The 17,486-nt window shown below is 41.3% G+C and overlaps 1 long non-coding RNA gene across 1 annotated transcript; it reads right to left on the bottom strand.

Annotated features, from left to right (window-relative positions):
* Positions 1 to 5,979: 5,979 nt before the first annotated feature.
* On the bottom strand, positions 5,980 to 17,486 carry LOC139570852 (uncharacterized). Its single transcript, XR_011674175.1, has 3 exons — positions 17,330 to 17,486; positions 17,145 to 17,200; positions 5,980 to 6,738 (listed from the first exon to the last, which is right to left on the bottom strand). It is a non-coding gene; the product is annotated as an uncharacterized lncRNA (long non-coding RNA).

The following is a 17,486-nucleotide window of genomic DNA, read 5'->3' as shown; positions in this document are numbered from 1 at the left end:
TGCTTGTTTAAGTACTAGTAGAATGATGCCATAGCAACCCAGAGTGATCCTGAACTAACTAACATGTCAATCTACTTGTTGAAGGTCCTTCTGAGCTAGGCACTGCTCAGATGTCTTCTTAACCTTTGTATGATATGAGTTCATGCCCAGTTGTTTGGGAGTTGAGGTGTTTTGTAGATTAAATCATTTGAGAAAAGCCTAGCTCAAGTAGGCAATCTAGAACAAGCACAGTCTCTACTCGGGGTATGCTCTTTTGAGACCATCTTTCAGAATGTTGCAGATGGAAATGTAACGCAAAGAAGAACTTCTACGATTCCACTCTCTGGAATAATCAATGGCATTCTGCACTGTTGTGTTTCACTTAAAATGCCCCAGATTTCTTTCATTCTCCAGTGAAGCTTCCAGTCAGATGTCTTTTTTGCTGAGCTGCTGTACTTAAAAGTACTAATTCATTGTTTTCAGTATATCAAATGACTTATTTACAGTTTAAATATTTTTGTACTTCTTTTGATCCTTAGTAATCAGTATAACATACAAGATGTTCCTAAAGGGGCTTCATCTCATTCATGATTATCATGTAATAAATATCTGCTCAGAGAACATGAAATATACCAGCCTTTTTAAATAAAATACCACCACTTATACTCACCATTGTATTTGACAGTTATTTACTTTGAACCAGATTCTGACGTGTCAATTATTAAAGCATGGTGACATCCTGTACAAAAACACCTATATTTTCTGTTCATGGGCACCCCTCGCTTTTCACTGCTCACAATTTTCCAAGCGTTGTGCCTTTAATCTTGAATTCTGTACATATATTGTATACTTCACAGCTGGATAGTGGTTGCTGATCACAGGAGAGTATGTTTTTCCTGTTCTTAAGCTGTGTTTACACAGGCAGCCGAACAGATTTTTTGCAACAATTTGATCGGATTGGTCAAAAGATCAGAATTAGGCCTGTGTAAACACAGCCCTAGTGTTTGCTGTGATGAGTGATCTGAATGTTCAGCCTGTAGCTGTACATCTATGAAATCACCACTGAGGGACATAATGTAGAACACCCCTAACTGTAACTGGTAAGACTCAAGTGTGTAAAGGACAAAACAGACCAACTCAAACAGTCAGCCGTGTGCAGCAGATCCCCTGCCTGGTGTCGACGAATGGTGGTCATTCATAGAATCATTGGGAAATTATCAGAAAATGACTGCCAATATTCTATGGTCTGAGGCTGCGCAACTGCTGTGCAAGGCCGACGTTAGTGTATTTTGTATTTGTATTTATTATGGATCCCCATTAGGTGCTGCCAAGGCAGCAGCTACTCTTCCTGGGGTCCAGCAAAATTAAGGCAGTTATACATTTTAAAAACATTACAATACATTCATAACAGATTTCACAATACATTAAGTGTATGCCCTCAGGCCTATACTCTACTACCACATATCTACAACACAAAATCCATATGTACATATGTGTATAGTGCATATGTTAGCGTGTGTTTGTATGCATGTGTCTATGTTTATGTTGCTTCACAGTGTCCGATGTTCAATAAGGTGTATTTTTATCTGCTTTTTAAATTCAAATTTTACTGCTGGCATGAGTTACTTGATGTGGAATAGATTACCATGTAGTCATGGCTCTATGTAGTACTGTGCGCCTCCCATAGTCTGTTCTGGACTTGGTGGCATGTCTTGTGGTGTATGCATGGGTGTCCGAGCTGGGTGCCAGTAGTTCAAACAGACAACTCGGTGCATTCAACATGTCAATACCTCTCACAAATACAAGTATTGATGAAGTCAATCTCTCCTCCACTTTGAGCCAGGAGAGATTGGCATATTCTTAATGTTAGCTCTCTGTGTACATCCAAGGGCCAGCCGTGCTGCCCTGTTCTGAGCCAATTTCAATTTTCCTAAGTCCCTCTTTGTGGCATCTGACCACACGACTGAACAGTAGTCCAGGTGCGACAAAACTAGGGCCTGTAGGTGTCACGCCCTGATCTTAGAGAGCCTTTTATTCTCTAATTTGGTTAGGTCGGGGTGTGACTAGGGTGGGTACTCTAGTTTTTGTATTTCTATGTTGGCCTGGTATGGTTCCCAATCAGAGGCAGCTGTCTATCTTTGTCTCTGATTGGGGATCATATTTAGGCAGCCTTTTCCCACTGGGTTTTTGTGGGATCTTGTTTATGTATTGTTGCTTGTGAGCACTGCATAGCTTCACGTTCGTTTTGTTCTGTATTGTTTTGGTGAGTTTCATTTATTAAACATGTGGAACTCTACGCCTTGGTCAGTTTATTCAACACACGATCGTGACAGTAGGACCTGCCTTGTTGATAGTGCTGTTAAGAATGCAGAGTAGCGCTTTATTATAGACAGACTTCTCCCCATCCTACAGTAGCTACTGTTGTATCAATATGTTTTGACCATGACAGTTTACAATCCAGGGTTACTCCAAGCAGTTTAGTCTCATCAACTTGCTCAATTTCCACATTATTCATTACAAGATTTAGTTTAGGTTTAGGGTTTAATGAATGATTTGTCTCAAATACAATGCTTTAAGTTTTTGAAATATTTAGAACAAACGTATTCCTTGCCACCCATTCTGAAACTATCTGCAGCTCTTTGTTTAGTGTTGCTGTCATTTCAGTCACTGTGGTAGCTGACGTGTATAGTGCTGAGTAATCAGCATACATAGACACACTTTACACATAGCCAGTGGCATGTCGTTAGTTAAGATTGAAAAAAGTAAGGGGCCTAGACAGCTGCCCTTCCTGATTCTACCTGGATTTTGTTGGAGAGGCTTCCATTAAAGAACACACTCTGTGTTATGTTAGACAGGTAACTCGTTATCCTCAATATAGCAGTGGGAAAAGCATGATGAGACAAGCCATCAACATCAGCAGCGCATTTCTTGTCACAGGCCTAACTGAACATTTCCTTCATAGTGCTTCTATCAGAAAACAAGCCGGGAGGAGAAATAACAACAAAATGTACAAAATAACCAGTGTTGGAATAGAAAAAATCCAAACAACAGTGCTTAAATAAGAGTTAGAGTGCAACCCATTTCACCAGGAGGCAAATGTCAACAGGGGGAATCGTCATCTTGGTAAGCTAAGCCACTGGGCACAGACGTCAACTCAACATTTATTCCATGTTGGGTCAATGTAATTTCATTGAAATGACGTGGAAACAACTTTGAATCAACTAGTGTGTGCCCAGTGGGAAGGCAGAGAAGTCCTCAGCGTGGTCTGTGTTTGGAGCTAGGACATATACGCCTGGAGAGAAGCACAACAAGACATATGAACTTAGGATAGGATTCTAATACAAAAAAAAATCTCGAAAGAGTTTTCACCTCACAAAATGGTCAGATTTTTTATGGTTGTCTTGTCATTGTCTTGTCTGTATTTCGTTTAATATATTTTTTTTTTCTAAGGTCAAAACCGTTGCCAGCCATGTTCACTTAAAAATACAACTGCACTGTATAAAACTAATATAAAAACCCTCTGCCCTAATGTAGTTGGTTTCCAACATCTTGTCTAAAGGAGAGGATACCAACCCTGTGAGTCTTCTCTGCTCTTTAATGGCGACTAGTTGTTCCCCCTTTTCTCCATTTCTTGTGAAATGTCATAACTTTTAAAACCATTACCAGAGAGAGACTGTCAAAGAACACAGCAAAGAGATGCTGTTTTTACGAGTGAGTTCATGTCTAAATATTTATTCAGCACTATCAACACTTTTATTCAACATTTAAAAAAAAACATAAAACGCACTTCTTCCTACGTCCACTTGTGCGGCAATGAAAGAGTAGCCAAGTGTGCCCTGCGTTTTTGTTATTATTAGCAGCTCGTTGTGTCTATTTTAATATCTATGAATATCTCAATTTCTCTGGTCATAGGAACAACATGAATTTATGCATGAGATGCGGTGCGACTCGGGTTTTTCAATCAGGTGGAAGACGGTACCCACTCTCTGGTCAGTCTCACTGGAGAAAAGAAAGGAGATAGCAGGAACCGGGAGAGGCCCTCAACCGCTCTCTCTCCCTCCACTGAGACTGCCATGTTCAAAACAACTGGGATCTCAGAAATCGCTGACTTCCGAGCGTTCAAGACATATGGGACGTCACGCTGATTGCTTAGAGAGTACCACTTCCTACCTATTCGGCCCATACCTGGCCCGAACTTGGAACCTCGGACTCACAAACACTTCGCGCCACCTCAAAAGCTAACTAACGAGGCTGAGGAGTAAGTTTCACACATCCCAAAGTGCTACGTTCACCCCTCAAACTTACTCAACCAAATGTTTTGAACTTACATTTTTTTACTTTTTCTCCCCGATTGGTAGGTACGGTCTTGTCCCATCGCTGCAACTCCCGTATGGACTCGGGAGAGGCAAAGGTCAAGAGCCATGCGTCCTCCAAAACACAACCCTGTCAAAAGTCCTCCGAAACACAACCCTGCCAAGTCACACAGCTTACTTAACCCGCCAATGTGTCGGAGGAAACACTGTATAACTGGCAAACAAAGTCAGTGTGCATGCGCCCGGACCGCCACAAGGAGTCGCTAGAGCTCGATGGGACAAGGACATCCCGGCGGGCCAAACCCTCCCCTAACCCAGACGACGCTGGGCCAATTGTGCACCGCCTCATGTTTCTCCTGGTCGCGGCACAGCCTGGGATCAAACCCGGGTCTGTTGTGATGGCTCAAGCACTGCAATGCTGTGCCTTAGACCACTGCACCACTCGGGAGGCAACCAGGGATTGTCTCTTGATAAGTCTGTGAATTTGACCATTTTTCTGTCCTTCTAAGCATTCAAAATGAACCGAGTACATTTCGGTGTCAAGGAAAATGTATGGAGTAAAACGTATATATTTTCTTTTGGGAATGTAGTGGAGTAAAAGTAAAAGTTGTAAAAAATATAAATAGTAGCACAGCGGTCTAAGGCACTGCATCTCAGTGCTAGAGGTGTCACTACAGACCCTGGTTTGATTCCAGGCTGTATCACAACAGTCCCATAGAGCGGCGCACAATTGGCCCAGTGTCGTCCGGGTTAGTGTTTGCCCAGGGTAGGCCGTCAGTGTAAATAAGAAATTGTTCTTAACTGACTTGCCTAGTTAAATAACATTTTGATCAAATAAATGAAATTAAGTACAGATACCCCCCAAAAATACTAAGTAGTACTTCAAAGTATTTTTACTTAGTTACTTTATACCACTGTCCAAAACCTAATTCAATATGACTATCCCCTATGGATAAATAAATGTGGCAGTAACAACAAAAAAGTTCAAACCTAAGAAAATAATAAATGATTTCAGCTAACTGTGGTTAAACATGTGAGCCCCAAATAGAACAGTATGACCATAATACAACTGTAATGAATTGCATAATAAAAAGCTACTTAAGCACAAGCAAACACATTTCCTATCATTAATGATTTATTATTATTTTTGTTATTACTATTACTGTTATTATTAATAGCCTACTGTTATTAAAATGATTAATGTATTAATATTAGTATTATTAATATTAGAAACAGCATTAGGAGCTGAGGCTTATATGTCTTGAAGGGTCAGAAAACGATGGCTACAGTGTTCATTAGCCATGCAGCTGAGCCAGGTATCACTGCCATACAGAAACCAAATCCCAAAATGTTACAGTATAGGCTCCCATTGTTGGGAGAAATATCCATTCAAAGAATCAATCAATCAATCAATTTTATTTTATATAGCCCTTCGTACATCAGCTAATATCTCGAAGTGCTGTACAGACACCCAGCCTAAAACCCCAAACAGCTAGTAATGCAGGTGTAGAAGCACGGTGGCTAGGAAAAACTCCCTAGAAAGGCCAAAACCTAGGAAGAAACCTAGAGAGGAACCAGGCTATGAGGGGTGGCCAGTCCTCTTCTGGCTGTGCCGGGTGGAGATTATAACAGAACTATGCCAAGATGTTCAAAAATGTTCATAAGTGACAAGCATGGTCAAATAATAATCATGAATAATTTTCAGTTGGCTTTTCATAGCCGATCATCAAGAGTTGAAAAACAACAGGTCTGGGACAGGTGGCGGTTCCATAACCGCAGGCAGAACAGCTGAAACTGGAATAGCAGCAAGGCCAGGCGGACTGGGGACAGCAAGGAGTCACCACGGGCGGCAGTCCCGACGCATGGTCCTAGGGCCCAGGTCCTCCGAGAGAAAGAAAGAGAGAAGGAGAAAATTAGAGAGAGCCAAGATTTTCAAAATTTCCATAAATGACAAGCATGGTCAAATAATAATCAGGAATAAATCTCAGTTGGCTTTTCATAGCCGATCATTAAGAGTTGAAAACAGCAGGTCTGGGACAGGTAGGGGTTCCATGACCGCAGGCAGAACAGTTGAAACTGGAATAGCAGCAAGGCCAGGCGGACTGGGGACAGCAAGGAGTCACCACAGCCGGTAGTCCCGACGTATGGTCCTAGGGCTCAGGTCCTCCGAGAGAAAGAAAGAGAGAAGGAGAAAATTAGAGAGAGCCAAGATTTTCAAAATGTTCATAAATGACAAGCATGGTCAAATAATAATCAGGAATAAATCTCAGTTGGCTTTTCATAGCCGATCATTAAGAGTTGAAAACAGCAGGTCTGGGACAGGTAGGGGTTCCGTAACCACAGGCAGAACAGTTGAAACTGGAATAGCAGCAAGGCCAGGCGGACTGGGGACAGCAAGGTGTCATCATGCCCGGTAGTCCTGACGTATGGTCCTAGGGCTCAGGTTCTCAGAGAGAAAGAGAGAACGAGAGAATTAGAGAGAGCATACTTAAATTCACACAGGACACTGGATAAGACAGGAGAAGTACTCCAGGTAACCAACTGACCCTAGCCCCCCGACACAAACTACTGCAACATAAATACTGGAGGCTGAGACAGGAGCGGTCAGGAGACACTGTGGCCCCATCCGAAGAAACCCCCGGACAGGGCCAAATAGGAAGGATATAACCCCACCCACTTTGCCAAAGCACAGCCCCCGCACCACTAGAGGGAAATCCTCAACCACCAACTTACAATCCTGAGACAAGGCCGAGTATAGCCCACAAAGGTCTCCACCACAGCACAAACCAAGGGGGGGCGCCAACCCAGACAGGAAGATCACGTCAGTAACTCAACCCACTCAAGTGACGCACCCCTCCTAGGGACGGCATGAAAGAGCACCAGCAAGCCAGTGACTCAGCCCCTGTAACAGGGTTAGAGGCAGAGAATCCCAGTGGAGAGAGGGGAACCGGCCTGGCAGAGACAGCAAGGGCGGTTCGTTGCTCCAGAGCCTTTCCGTTCACCTTCACACTCCTGGGCCAGGCTACACTCAATCATATGACCTACTGAAGAGATAAGTCTTCAGTAAAGACTTAAAGGTTGAGACCGAGTCTGCGTCTCTCACATGGGTAGGCAGACTGTTCCATAAAAATGGAGATCTATAGGAGAAAGCCCTGCCTCCCGCTGTTTGCTTAGAAATTCTAGGGACAATTAGGAGGCCTGCGTCTTGTGAACGTAGCGTACGTATTGGTATGTACGGCAGGACCAACTCGGAAAGATAGGTAGGAGCAAGCCCATGTAACGCTTTATAGGTTAACAGTAAAACCTTGAAATCAGCCCTTGCCTTAACAGGAAGCCAGTGTAGGGAAGCTAGCACTGGAGTAATATGATCAAATTTCTTGGTTCTAGTCAGGATTCTAGCAGCCGTATTTAGCACTAACTGAAGTTTATTTAGTGCTTTATCCGGGTAGCCGGAAAGTAGAGCATTGCAGTAGTCTAACCTAGAAGTAACAAAGAATGAGGGGAATTATGTATGGTACTTTTGATAAACGAGTGCACAGAGCTGGAGACAAATGATTGAATAAAGAACAATTATTCCCCATCCCAACTCCTGGCTTTAACCACACAAAAAAAAAAAAAAATGTGTTTTTTTGGGGGGGGGGGGGGGCATTGGTATTTCACTCAAACCTCCACAAAAAAAAAATCGATAATAAATTCAGGTTAGTTGATGAAGGCCTGATTGGAGTAGGCTAGGTCTAAACCATTGAACGCGTTGACTCTCATGTATAGTTTAGTAAAGACCCTGAGGTTGTATTAGGCTAATTTAAAATAACAACAAAGGAACATTTCAAGATGATCAGTAGATGATCTTTGGATTTCCCATTCTCACTTCTGCTCTTCGACCTTCGGGCTACTACTAGCACATAGCATAGCACATCGGCATAATGTCCAATAATCTTTAACCTCATTCTGCTTGCCACATCTTTATTTTAGACTGCACTGCATCCCACTTTACCCAAATCTGGCTTTAAATTTGTCTAGAAATATGGCAATATCTTTTGCATTATCCACATTTTGGCTATCATTTTTTATAATAACTCATGTCACGGAAGAAGGCTGTATACATAATTAGCTGAGGTAAATCTGGTGATTAATTGAGGTTATCCGTTAGATTATCCATAGACAATAGGTTAGATTATCCAACAGTCAACAGTAGGCAAACGTCTACTTTTCAATGGGTTTCCAAACCAAATTTAATTTAATGCAACAAAAAAATATATATAACAAACCAGAAAACAATGCCTTACAGAAATGGTCATGCTTTGCAGTTGAACGCTGCTATTCATTCTCAACCAACACTCATTTAGTTTAGACAATAGGAGCAACAGTTCATGGTCACATGGCTTGAGTCACTGGTGATAACAATACATCGATTAGTTTAAAAACAGAGGTTGATGTCTGTTTAATTCCAATTCATAGCCAAATCAATGTGTCTATAGGCCCAAAAATAAACATTTAACGAGTAGGCCTACAGACATCAATACACCTGGGTTTTCTGACAATGTAATAATAGCCTTCAACAACTAAGCACATCTTTAAACATCACTGTGGAATAAATTATTACTATTTGCATCTTTGCCATATGAAATAGGTTTCACTTCATGATGTAAGGATGACAGCATTCCGTTCTCTTTCCTTTAAAAAAATAAAATATAGGCTAATCCCGAGTTTGTGACTTCACTTGGGGTATTCCATGGTGAACTTCTACCCTATTTTAAACCCTGTTATAAAGGATTATGGGTGATCCTATCTAACACGTAATTATATTACAGTCTCGTGTTTAAGTCAGAAACACTATTACACGATCATAAGTGACAACAGGACTTGCATAGGGGTGTATCAGAGTATGAGGAGCGCAATAAACACAATTCAGGGATGCTCTTGTAATTGGTAATCACTTTCCCCAGTTTGGTGCTCATGGAGAATGTACGGTGAATTAGAATATCCCCGCAAATGTGCGTCAGATTGTTTAATCTTCGTCTTTATATTTACCACGTCCACTTCTAATAATAACACCCGGGCATTCAAGTTTGGCAGACAACCAGGGTTAAATCCGACAACACAGGGTCGAATAGCCGGAAGAGATTTTTAAGACCAATGTGGCTATGTCTCGTTTTTTTTCCATTAAAACCAGTCTCGTAAATTGACAGCCGTTGGTTGACAAAGAGGTCACAGATGTTAGAAGAGACAATGTTTGACATCAAAATGCGCACTTGCTGGAAGAAAACACTGCAGTCGTTCACATTTGGCATGCTGAAATAGTCTTTGAAGGAAAGGAAATAATTGCATGAGGCTCATGTATAGAAACTGAATATATGACTGTAGAGTTGAACATATTTTCCAACCTCTTTAAATTAAACAGTTACAGAAAATGCATACTGTTCCACAGTCAGATTCTTTTTTTGTAAACATATTTACATCATGGCGAAACCTTTATTCGAGTTAGGCTGTATTTGGCCAAAATGTATGTTCAATAGGCTACAAACACCTACATAGTAGCCTACAAGTTCGGTTGAGGTGGTTTAATATCTGACATTATAATTTACATATATTATTTCCATGTTTTAGTCAGGCCTATGTTTTATAACTCTTTAAAGAGCATCAATACAACGTAAATCGTTGGTGGAAGAAATAAAAAATAATAGCCTACATGGAAAATATAGGCTAGTAGTGCGTCGTGTGGGAATATGTGTGTGTGTGTGTGTGTAAAATCAGCGCATCTGCTAAAACATCTATGCGTTCATTATTTCGACGTTGAAACAAACAAGCAACGCTGCTTAGAATGTGACTCTACTTAAAAAACTATGCAGCTATTCACCCCTATCTCTACCCAAATGTATACGGTGGCCTACACTAAGCAATCCTAAAACCGCATTGAACTAACAACCGCACCGGTCAGGAGGCTAGTGTATCAGCTCAAGCCTGTGATCAGGGTTCACACAAAAGGGCAGTTTGCCCCAGGACAGGAAATCAACGAGGGCACCAGTGTCGGCGACATCACGGAATCGAGCGCATTCATTAGCTAGTTTCCAGGTTGTGGCTGGGTGTGCAGATGCCACTGACACAAATCATATCTGACACACAAAAAAGACAAGCTTATCTCCATCACATTCACATAGTAGAGCATGCGTATTGGGTTGTTTTATTTAATGAAAGCACAAATGATTAATCTAACAAAGGCATTTCCCCTGATGTGAGTCCAGTGAAACAGGACTAATTCTAGAGTTGAGTTGACTGTATATGGTGACTAATTAACCTACTAGTCAATAATGATCCATCGCTGTTCTCAAGATAAGACAAACCAATTTAGTCCCTTTCCTTCAGAAATAAATGTAATTTGGGAAAACGTCTTATTTGGATAACCGGCAGTGATTACAATATTGGTCCAAAACCAAGCAGTCAATGCAATATATTGTTTTGCACATTTATACATGTGTATTGTTAATTATATATGCATGATTATTAGGTCATGTGGAGATTCATACAAATAGTATGATTGCTTGTTACTGCCACCATTAACTGGACATAGCTGAAGTAATCACACCTTATGGTTTCAATATTCAGAAACACTCATCTATATTAAAAATTCTATTCCACCCTCCATGTGTCATCATCACTCTAAAAATGAAAGCTTCCTGGTGGATACAAGCATTTCGCTACACCTGCCATAACATCTGCTAAACACGTGTATGTGACCAATACATTTGTATTTGATTTTGATCCTTAAGATCATTTAAGGTTAAAAAAGGAAACTTAAGGTTATTTCATGAACCTGTAGGTTAATTGAAGAACCCATACTCTGCCATCAGATCGTTCTTTAAACTTTGCAGATGTGACGGGTGGCTTGGGAAACCCTTTTCAAAGAAGGGTTCATTTTGGAACCAGTAGGATGCTTGTGCATATAATTCTAATTTGGTCAAAGAAACACTAGGGAAGTGCGGATGGTTGGAGATAACCGACGTGTTCGGTTTGCTTCTAGCAGAACTTGGCTAGGCAAAGCAACATCTGTGCCTTACATAGTCTCTTAAATACCTTAGCTTGAAAAACGAGAAAAAGCAGCAACATTACTGTTTGTCCCTCTTGAGATGCAGTAGCAACAACACAGCCAGTATCAAATATTATGGCTATACTGACAATATACAGTACTTGTCTCTCCTCCCTAACAATGAGAGTCCTCGTCCACAAAGCGGCATGGTAGTCTAGCTCTTGCCTATCCTTTCGTTGGATTGGTGGATACATTTCATTATTTTAATACTTGTTTGAATATTTGATGAGAGTTGTTGATGTCAACTGCCTGTATTCAATGGAGAGAGATGCTATGCCACAAGCCTCTTGCCATCAATATGAATAGCCATCTGTTTTTTCTCAAAATTTCAGGGATGTCACTTGTCCTACTTATATCAGTACACTCTTAACACCCTAAGCATTACACAACTTCTATTCAATCAAATAAACCTCATGTAGCAAATAAGGCATACATTTTTTGTTGTTGACCAAATTCGACACTCTCATTGACCTCCATACAAAAACTCCTTGCTTGGTGGGTAGAAAAACAAAGAAAGAAGAAAAATGCCACCTGCTGGAGGGAGACAGCTTTTCTGCCGAGTTGGGCCTCTCTCTTTACACTTCCTCAAAATAGTCTGAATTAATCTAAAACAGGAGTCTCCAACAATGTTCCTGGATAGCTACCCTCCTGTAGGTTTTCGCTCCAACCCCAGTTGTAACTAACCCAATTCAGTTTATCAACCAGTAATTATTAGAATCAGGTGTGCTAGATTAGGGTTGAAGTGTGAACCTACAGGACAATATCTCTCCAGGAACAGGGTTGGAGAGCCCTGATCTAAGATAAATTAGTAAATATTAAACTAATTGTAACGTTTTTGACAAGGAGGTCTTAGTCACGCAATTTTACACTTAACTAAGATGTCTGGTGCAGTATTTCTCAAGTGAAAAAATTTGAATGGAAAGTAGTTGCCTCTCTTTAAATGACAACAAACACTTAATTGAAGAATCCCATCCATAGTTTACACTCCTACTAGGAGTAGTACTGTTGACCAATCACAGATGAAGGAGCATAGACTTCGGCTACCGAACTTTGACTTGCCTCAAGAAAAAAAATTATATTGCCGAACTGTTTCAACTGGGAACCATGCGACAGTTTTAACCAGAGCCATATCTTTAAATAGGCTACATGGCTCTTGGGTAAATGTTAGCTATTCGCTAGCTAAGATAATTAAATAAACTACTATGAAAAAACAATACATAATGTAGGCTACTCTTCGTTTTTTCTTCAGCTAGCCAAACAACATAGCCTGTAATGTTAGCTAACTAGTTTTTGCTAGCGAGCTATCTACTGTAGCTAACGTTAGCGAGCTAGATTCACTATTGAGAAATGTTAGTCCCTATTTAAACCCACGATACTCTTTCACCATTTTCCATCCTCTGTCCATTAGTCCCTGTCTTGCCCTGCCCACTTGTAGAGAGTTTGGGTGCTGTGAAAGACAAACTCAACCTCCACAAACAGGTAAGACACAAGCATGACCCAAAGTATAGGTTATGTTAAACTTGACAAAAAGAAAAATAAATAAAAACAGATTAGATATTAGATGCATTATCAAGGACTCATGTTGTTTATGTAGTGTTTGTGTTTGAGCAATTTATTACCTAGCAAAATTTGATAGGCAGCTCCGGTTTTGGATTGCACTGTTGGCCATTCCTGTCTCATATGTTTACTAAATATACTGAACAAAATATAAATGCAACAATTTCAAAGATTTTACTGAGTTACAGTTCATAAGGAAATCAGTCAATTTAAATAAATAAATGAAGGCCTAATCCATGGATTTCACATGACTGGGAATAAAGATATGCATATGTTTGTCACAGACACCTTTAAAAAAAAGCCTCCCGAGTGGCACAGCGGTCTAAGGCACTGCATCGCGGGGCTAGTGGCGTCACTATAGACCCAGGTTCGATCCCGGGCTGTATCACAACCGACCGTGATCGGGAGTCCCATAGGGCGGCGCACAATTGGCCCAGCGTCATCCGGGTTAGGGGAGGGTTTTGCCAGGGGGCTTTACTTGACTCATCGCGCTCTAGCGACTCCTTGTGGCAGGTGAACAGTGTTTCTTCTGACACATTGGTGCAGCTGGCTTCCAGGTTAAGCGGGTGGGTGTTAAAAAGTGCGGTTTGGCGGGTCATTTTTCGGAGGACGCATGACTCGACCTTTGCCTCCCGAGCCCATTGGAGAGGAGACAAGATCACAATTGGGGGAAAAAATATATAATTACAAATAAGTAGGGGTGTGGGTCAGAAAACCACTCAGTATCTGGTGTGACCACCATTCCCCTCATGCAGTGCAACACATCTCCTTCGCATAGAGTTGATCAGGGTGTTAATTGTGGCCTGTGGAATGTTGTCCCACTCCTCTTCAATGGATGTGCGAATTTGCTGGATATTGGCGGAAACTGGAACACGCTGTCGCACACGTCGATCCAGAACATTCCAAACTCAATGGGTGACATGTCTGGTGAGTATGCAGGCCATGAAAGAGCTTGGACATTTTCAGCTTCCAGGAATTGTGTAGAAATCCTCGCGACATCCTCTGTGCATTATCATGCTGAAACATGAGGTGATGGCAGCGAATGAATGACACAACAATGGGCCTCAGGATTTTGTTTACACAGTATCTCTGTGCATTTAAATTGCCATTGATAAAATGCAATTGTGTTCGTTGTCCATAGCTTATGCCTGCCCATACCATTACCCCACCGCCACCACGGGGCACTCTGTTCACAACGTTAACATTGGCAAACCACTCGTCCACACGATGCAATACACATGGCCTGCGGTTGTGAGGCCAGTTGGACGTACTGCCAAATTCTCAAAAATGACGTTGGAGGCGGCTTATGGTAGAGAAATTAACATTACATTATCTAGCAACCGCTCTGGTGGACATTCTTGCAGTCAGCATGCCAATTGCAAGCTCCCTCAACATGAGACATCTGTGGCATTATGTTGTGTGACAAAACTGCACATTTTAGAGTGGCCTTTTATTGTCCCAACACAAGGTGCACCTGTGTAATGACCATGCTGTTTAATCAGTGTCATGATATGTCACACCTTTCAGGAGAAATGCTCACTAACAGGGATATAAACAAATTTGTGCACAACATTTGAGAGAAATAAGCTTTGTCTGTGTATGGAACATTTCTGGGATCTTTTATTTCAGCTCATGAAACATGGGACTAACACTTAACATGTTGTGGTTGTATTTTTGTTCAGTATAAGACTGAAGTACTCAGACAACTGAACGATCAGAAGTTCTATAAGACACTCGCTACAAACCCCACAAAACAGCTTTTGGTATATATATCAAACAAATTGTCACTGAGAACCTACACTAAGGTGAATTCACCCAAAGAGATCAGATTTCTGGTGAGCAAAAACTGGTCCATGCGGGTAATCTACACAGTCCCTAAGATACACAAAAAAAACTGGCCCAGTCCCCGGACGACCAATAGTGTCAGGAAATAACTCCCCTTTGGAACCCCTGTCACAATTCGTAGACCATATGTACAATGTTTTCCCTCATTATGTGAGAGACTCGTCTGACCTTATCCTTAAGTTACAACAACTCTGCCCGATAAGCACAACATCACTTTGGTCATTTTTGCAGGAGCTTTTATTTCAGCTTATGAAACCAACAATTTACATGTTGCGCTGATATTTTTGTTAATTGTACAACATTTGATCATTATATGTTAATAAATGGTCCTCATACTGTTTTCAGTTTGTCATGTTCCAACTGCGAAAAATATCCACTGGTGTGTGCATGCTAATTGATTATCATGGTAATCGAAGTCCATGTTAAGTCAATGGGACAAATTGCCTTTGTTGGCTAACTAGCTAGACACAAATAATATTAGCTAGCTAGCCATTTACAGTTAGGCCAACATTGTTTTTCATTTTAGATAGTTTTGTGTGTGTTTAACTAGCTGGCTAGCAGACACATACCATGTTTGTGGTGAGGGTCGGGGGATTGTCAGTGAAAAATTAAACGTTGTTTCCTTTTCTATCTTCTGTACTATACACTACATGACCAAAAGTATGTGGACACCTGCTCGAGGAACATCTCATTCCAAAATCATGAGCATTAATATGGAGTTGGTCCCCCCTTTGCTGCTATAAGTCTCCACTCTTCTGGGAAGGCTTTTCATTAGATGTTGGAACATTGCTGCCGGAATTGCTTCCATTCAGCCAAAATTGCCTTAGTGAGGTCGGACACTGATATTGGGTGATTAGGCCTGGCTCGCAGTTGGCGTTCCAATTCATCCCAAAGGTGTTCGATGGGGTTGAGATCAGGGCTCTGTGCAGGTCAGTCAAGTTCTTCCACACAGATCTCGACAAACCATTTCTGTATGGACCTCACTTTGTGGACGGGGGCATTGTCATGCTGAAACACGAAAGGGCCTTCCCCAAACTGTTGCCACAAAGTTGGAAGCACAGAATTGTCTAGAATGTCCTTGTATTCTGTAACGTTAACATTTCCCTTCACTTGAACTAAGGGACCTAGCCCGAACCATGAAAAACGGTCTCAGACCATTATTCCTCCTCCACCAAACATTACAGTTGGCATTATACATTTGGGCAGGTAGCGTTCTCCTTCAATCCGCCAAACCCAGATTTGTCCGTCGGACTGCCGGATGGTGAAGTGTGATTCATCACTCCAGAGAACATCTTTCCAATGGTCCAGAGTCCAATGGCGGAGAGCTTTACACCACTCCAGCCGACGCTTGGCATTGTGCATGGTGATTTTAGGCTTCCATGGAAACCCATTTCATGAAGCTCCAGACGAACAATTATTGTGCTGACGTTGCTTCCAGAGGCAGTTTGGAACTCAGTAGTAAGTGTTGCAACCGAGGACAGACAATTTTTACGAGCTAAGCTCTTCAACACTCGCCGGTCCCGTTCTGTGAGCTTGTGTAGCCTACCACTTCGTGGTTGAGCCGTTGTTGCTCCTAGACTTTTCCACTTAACAACAACAGCACTTACAGTTGACCGGGACAACTCTAGCAGGGCAGAAATTTGATGAACTGACTTGTTGGAAAGGTGGCATCCTATGATGATACCACATTGAAAGTCACTGAGCTCTTCAGTAAGGCCATTCTACTTACAATGTTTGTCTATGGAGATTGCATGGCTGTGTGCTCGATTTTTATTCACCGGTCAGCAACGGGTGTGGCTGAAATTGCCGAATCGACTAATTTGAAGGGGTGTCCACATTTTCGTATATATAGTGTACATCTCAATGCTTGTCAATTAGTGTCAAATGTAATTCAACTGTATTGTTATGTTGCAAAAGGAAACAATAACTACAATTGGAAAAAAAGGTTTCTGAAGAGTTCTAAATGCATCAGAGGCACAAATACAGTATGACCTCCCTATGATTGGTAATGGCTGGGAGCAAGAAGTTACATGTTCAATAAGATGCGGGTAGAGTGCCAAAAATAAGTGAAGAACATAAGCTCCTTACAAGACTAAATGAAGAGGACTTAGAGAGAGAACTTTGCATGAAACAACACAGCACCAACAAAGTGCACTCCGTTTGTCAGCCATTGTAAGGCAAAAAAAATCGAATAGAAATACATGATTTAAAAAAACACAACTATGTAACGTAGCTGGCTACTCAATGGTCCCATGAAATCAAGTGCCACAACATGTATGAAAATCCTAATCTTCTATTCCAAACAAAAACCATTTCAATAAACAGGTTACAATGATGGGATTCCATTTAAATAAATAAAAACTTACAGATTGTGGATATCCCTTTGCTTGCTGCCTCCCTGTGAAAATAGCAATATACCTACCTGTGGGGGGAAGAAAGATTAGTGGCATTTAAAACCAAGCATGTTCTGTTTGCTCAAATAGCTGACCATATTTTTTTATATAGGTAATGACAGCACAACCAGTAACGGCATCACCTGAAATAGCCTTACTTGAGAAGCAGATAAAAAAGTATACATGTTTCAATTGCAGAAATCGACCAGTGAAGCTAAAAAAAATATACTAGCTCCAAAAAAGACCAGACCCGTTGGCCCAACCCCTCGAATTTGTGGCTGCATTTGGGGCCAGCGCAATTATTTTACTGAGGTG

The sequence above is a fragment of the Salvelinus alpinus genome, chromosome 3 (genome assembly GCF_045679555.1).
Source record: "Salvelinus alpinus chromosome 3, SLU_Salpinus.1, whole genome shotgun sequence".
Lineage (NCBI taxonomy): Eukaryota > Metazoa > Chordata > Actinopteri > Salmoniformes > Salmonidae > Salvelinus > Salvelinus alpinus.
Note: the sequence above shows the minus strand (reverse complement) of the source record. Positions and strands in the feature narration are given on the sequence as shown.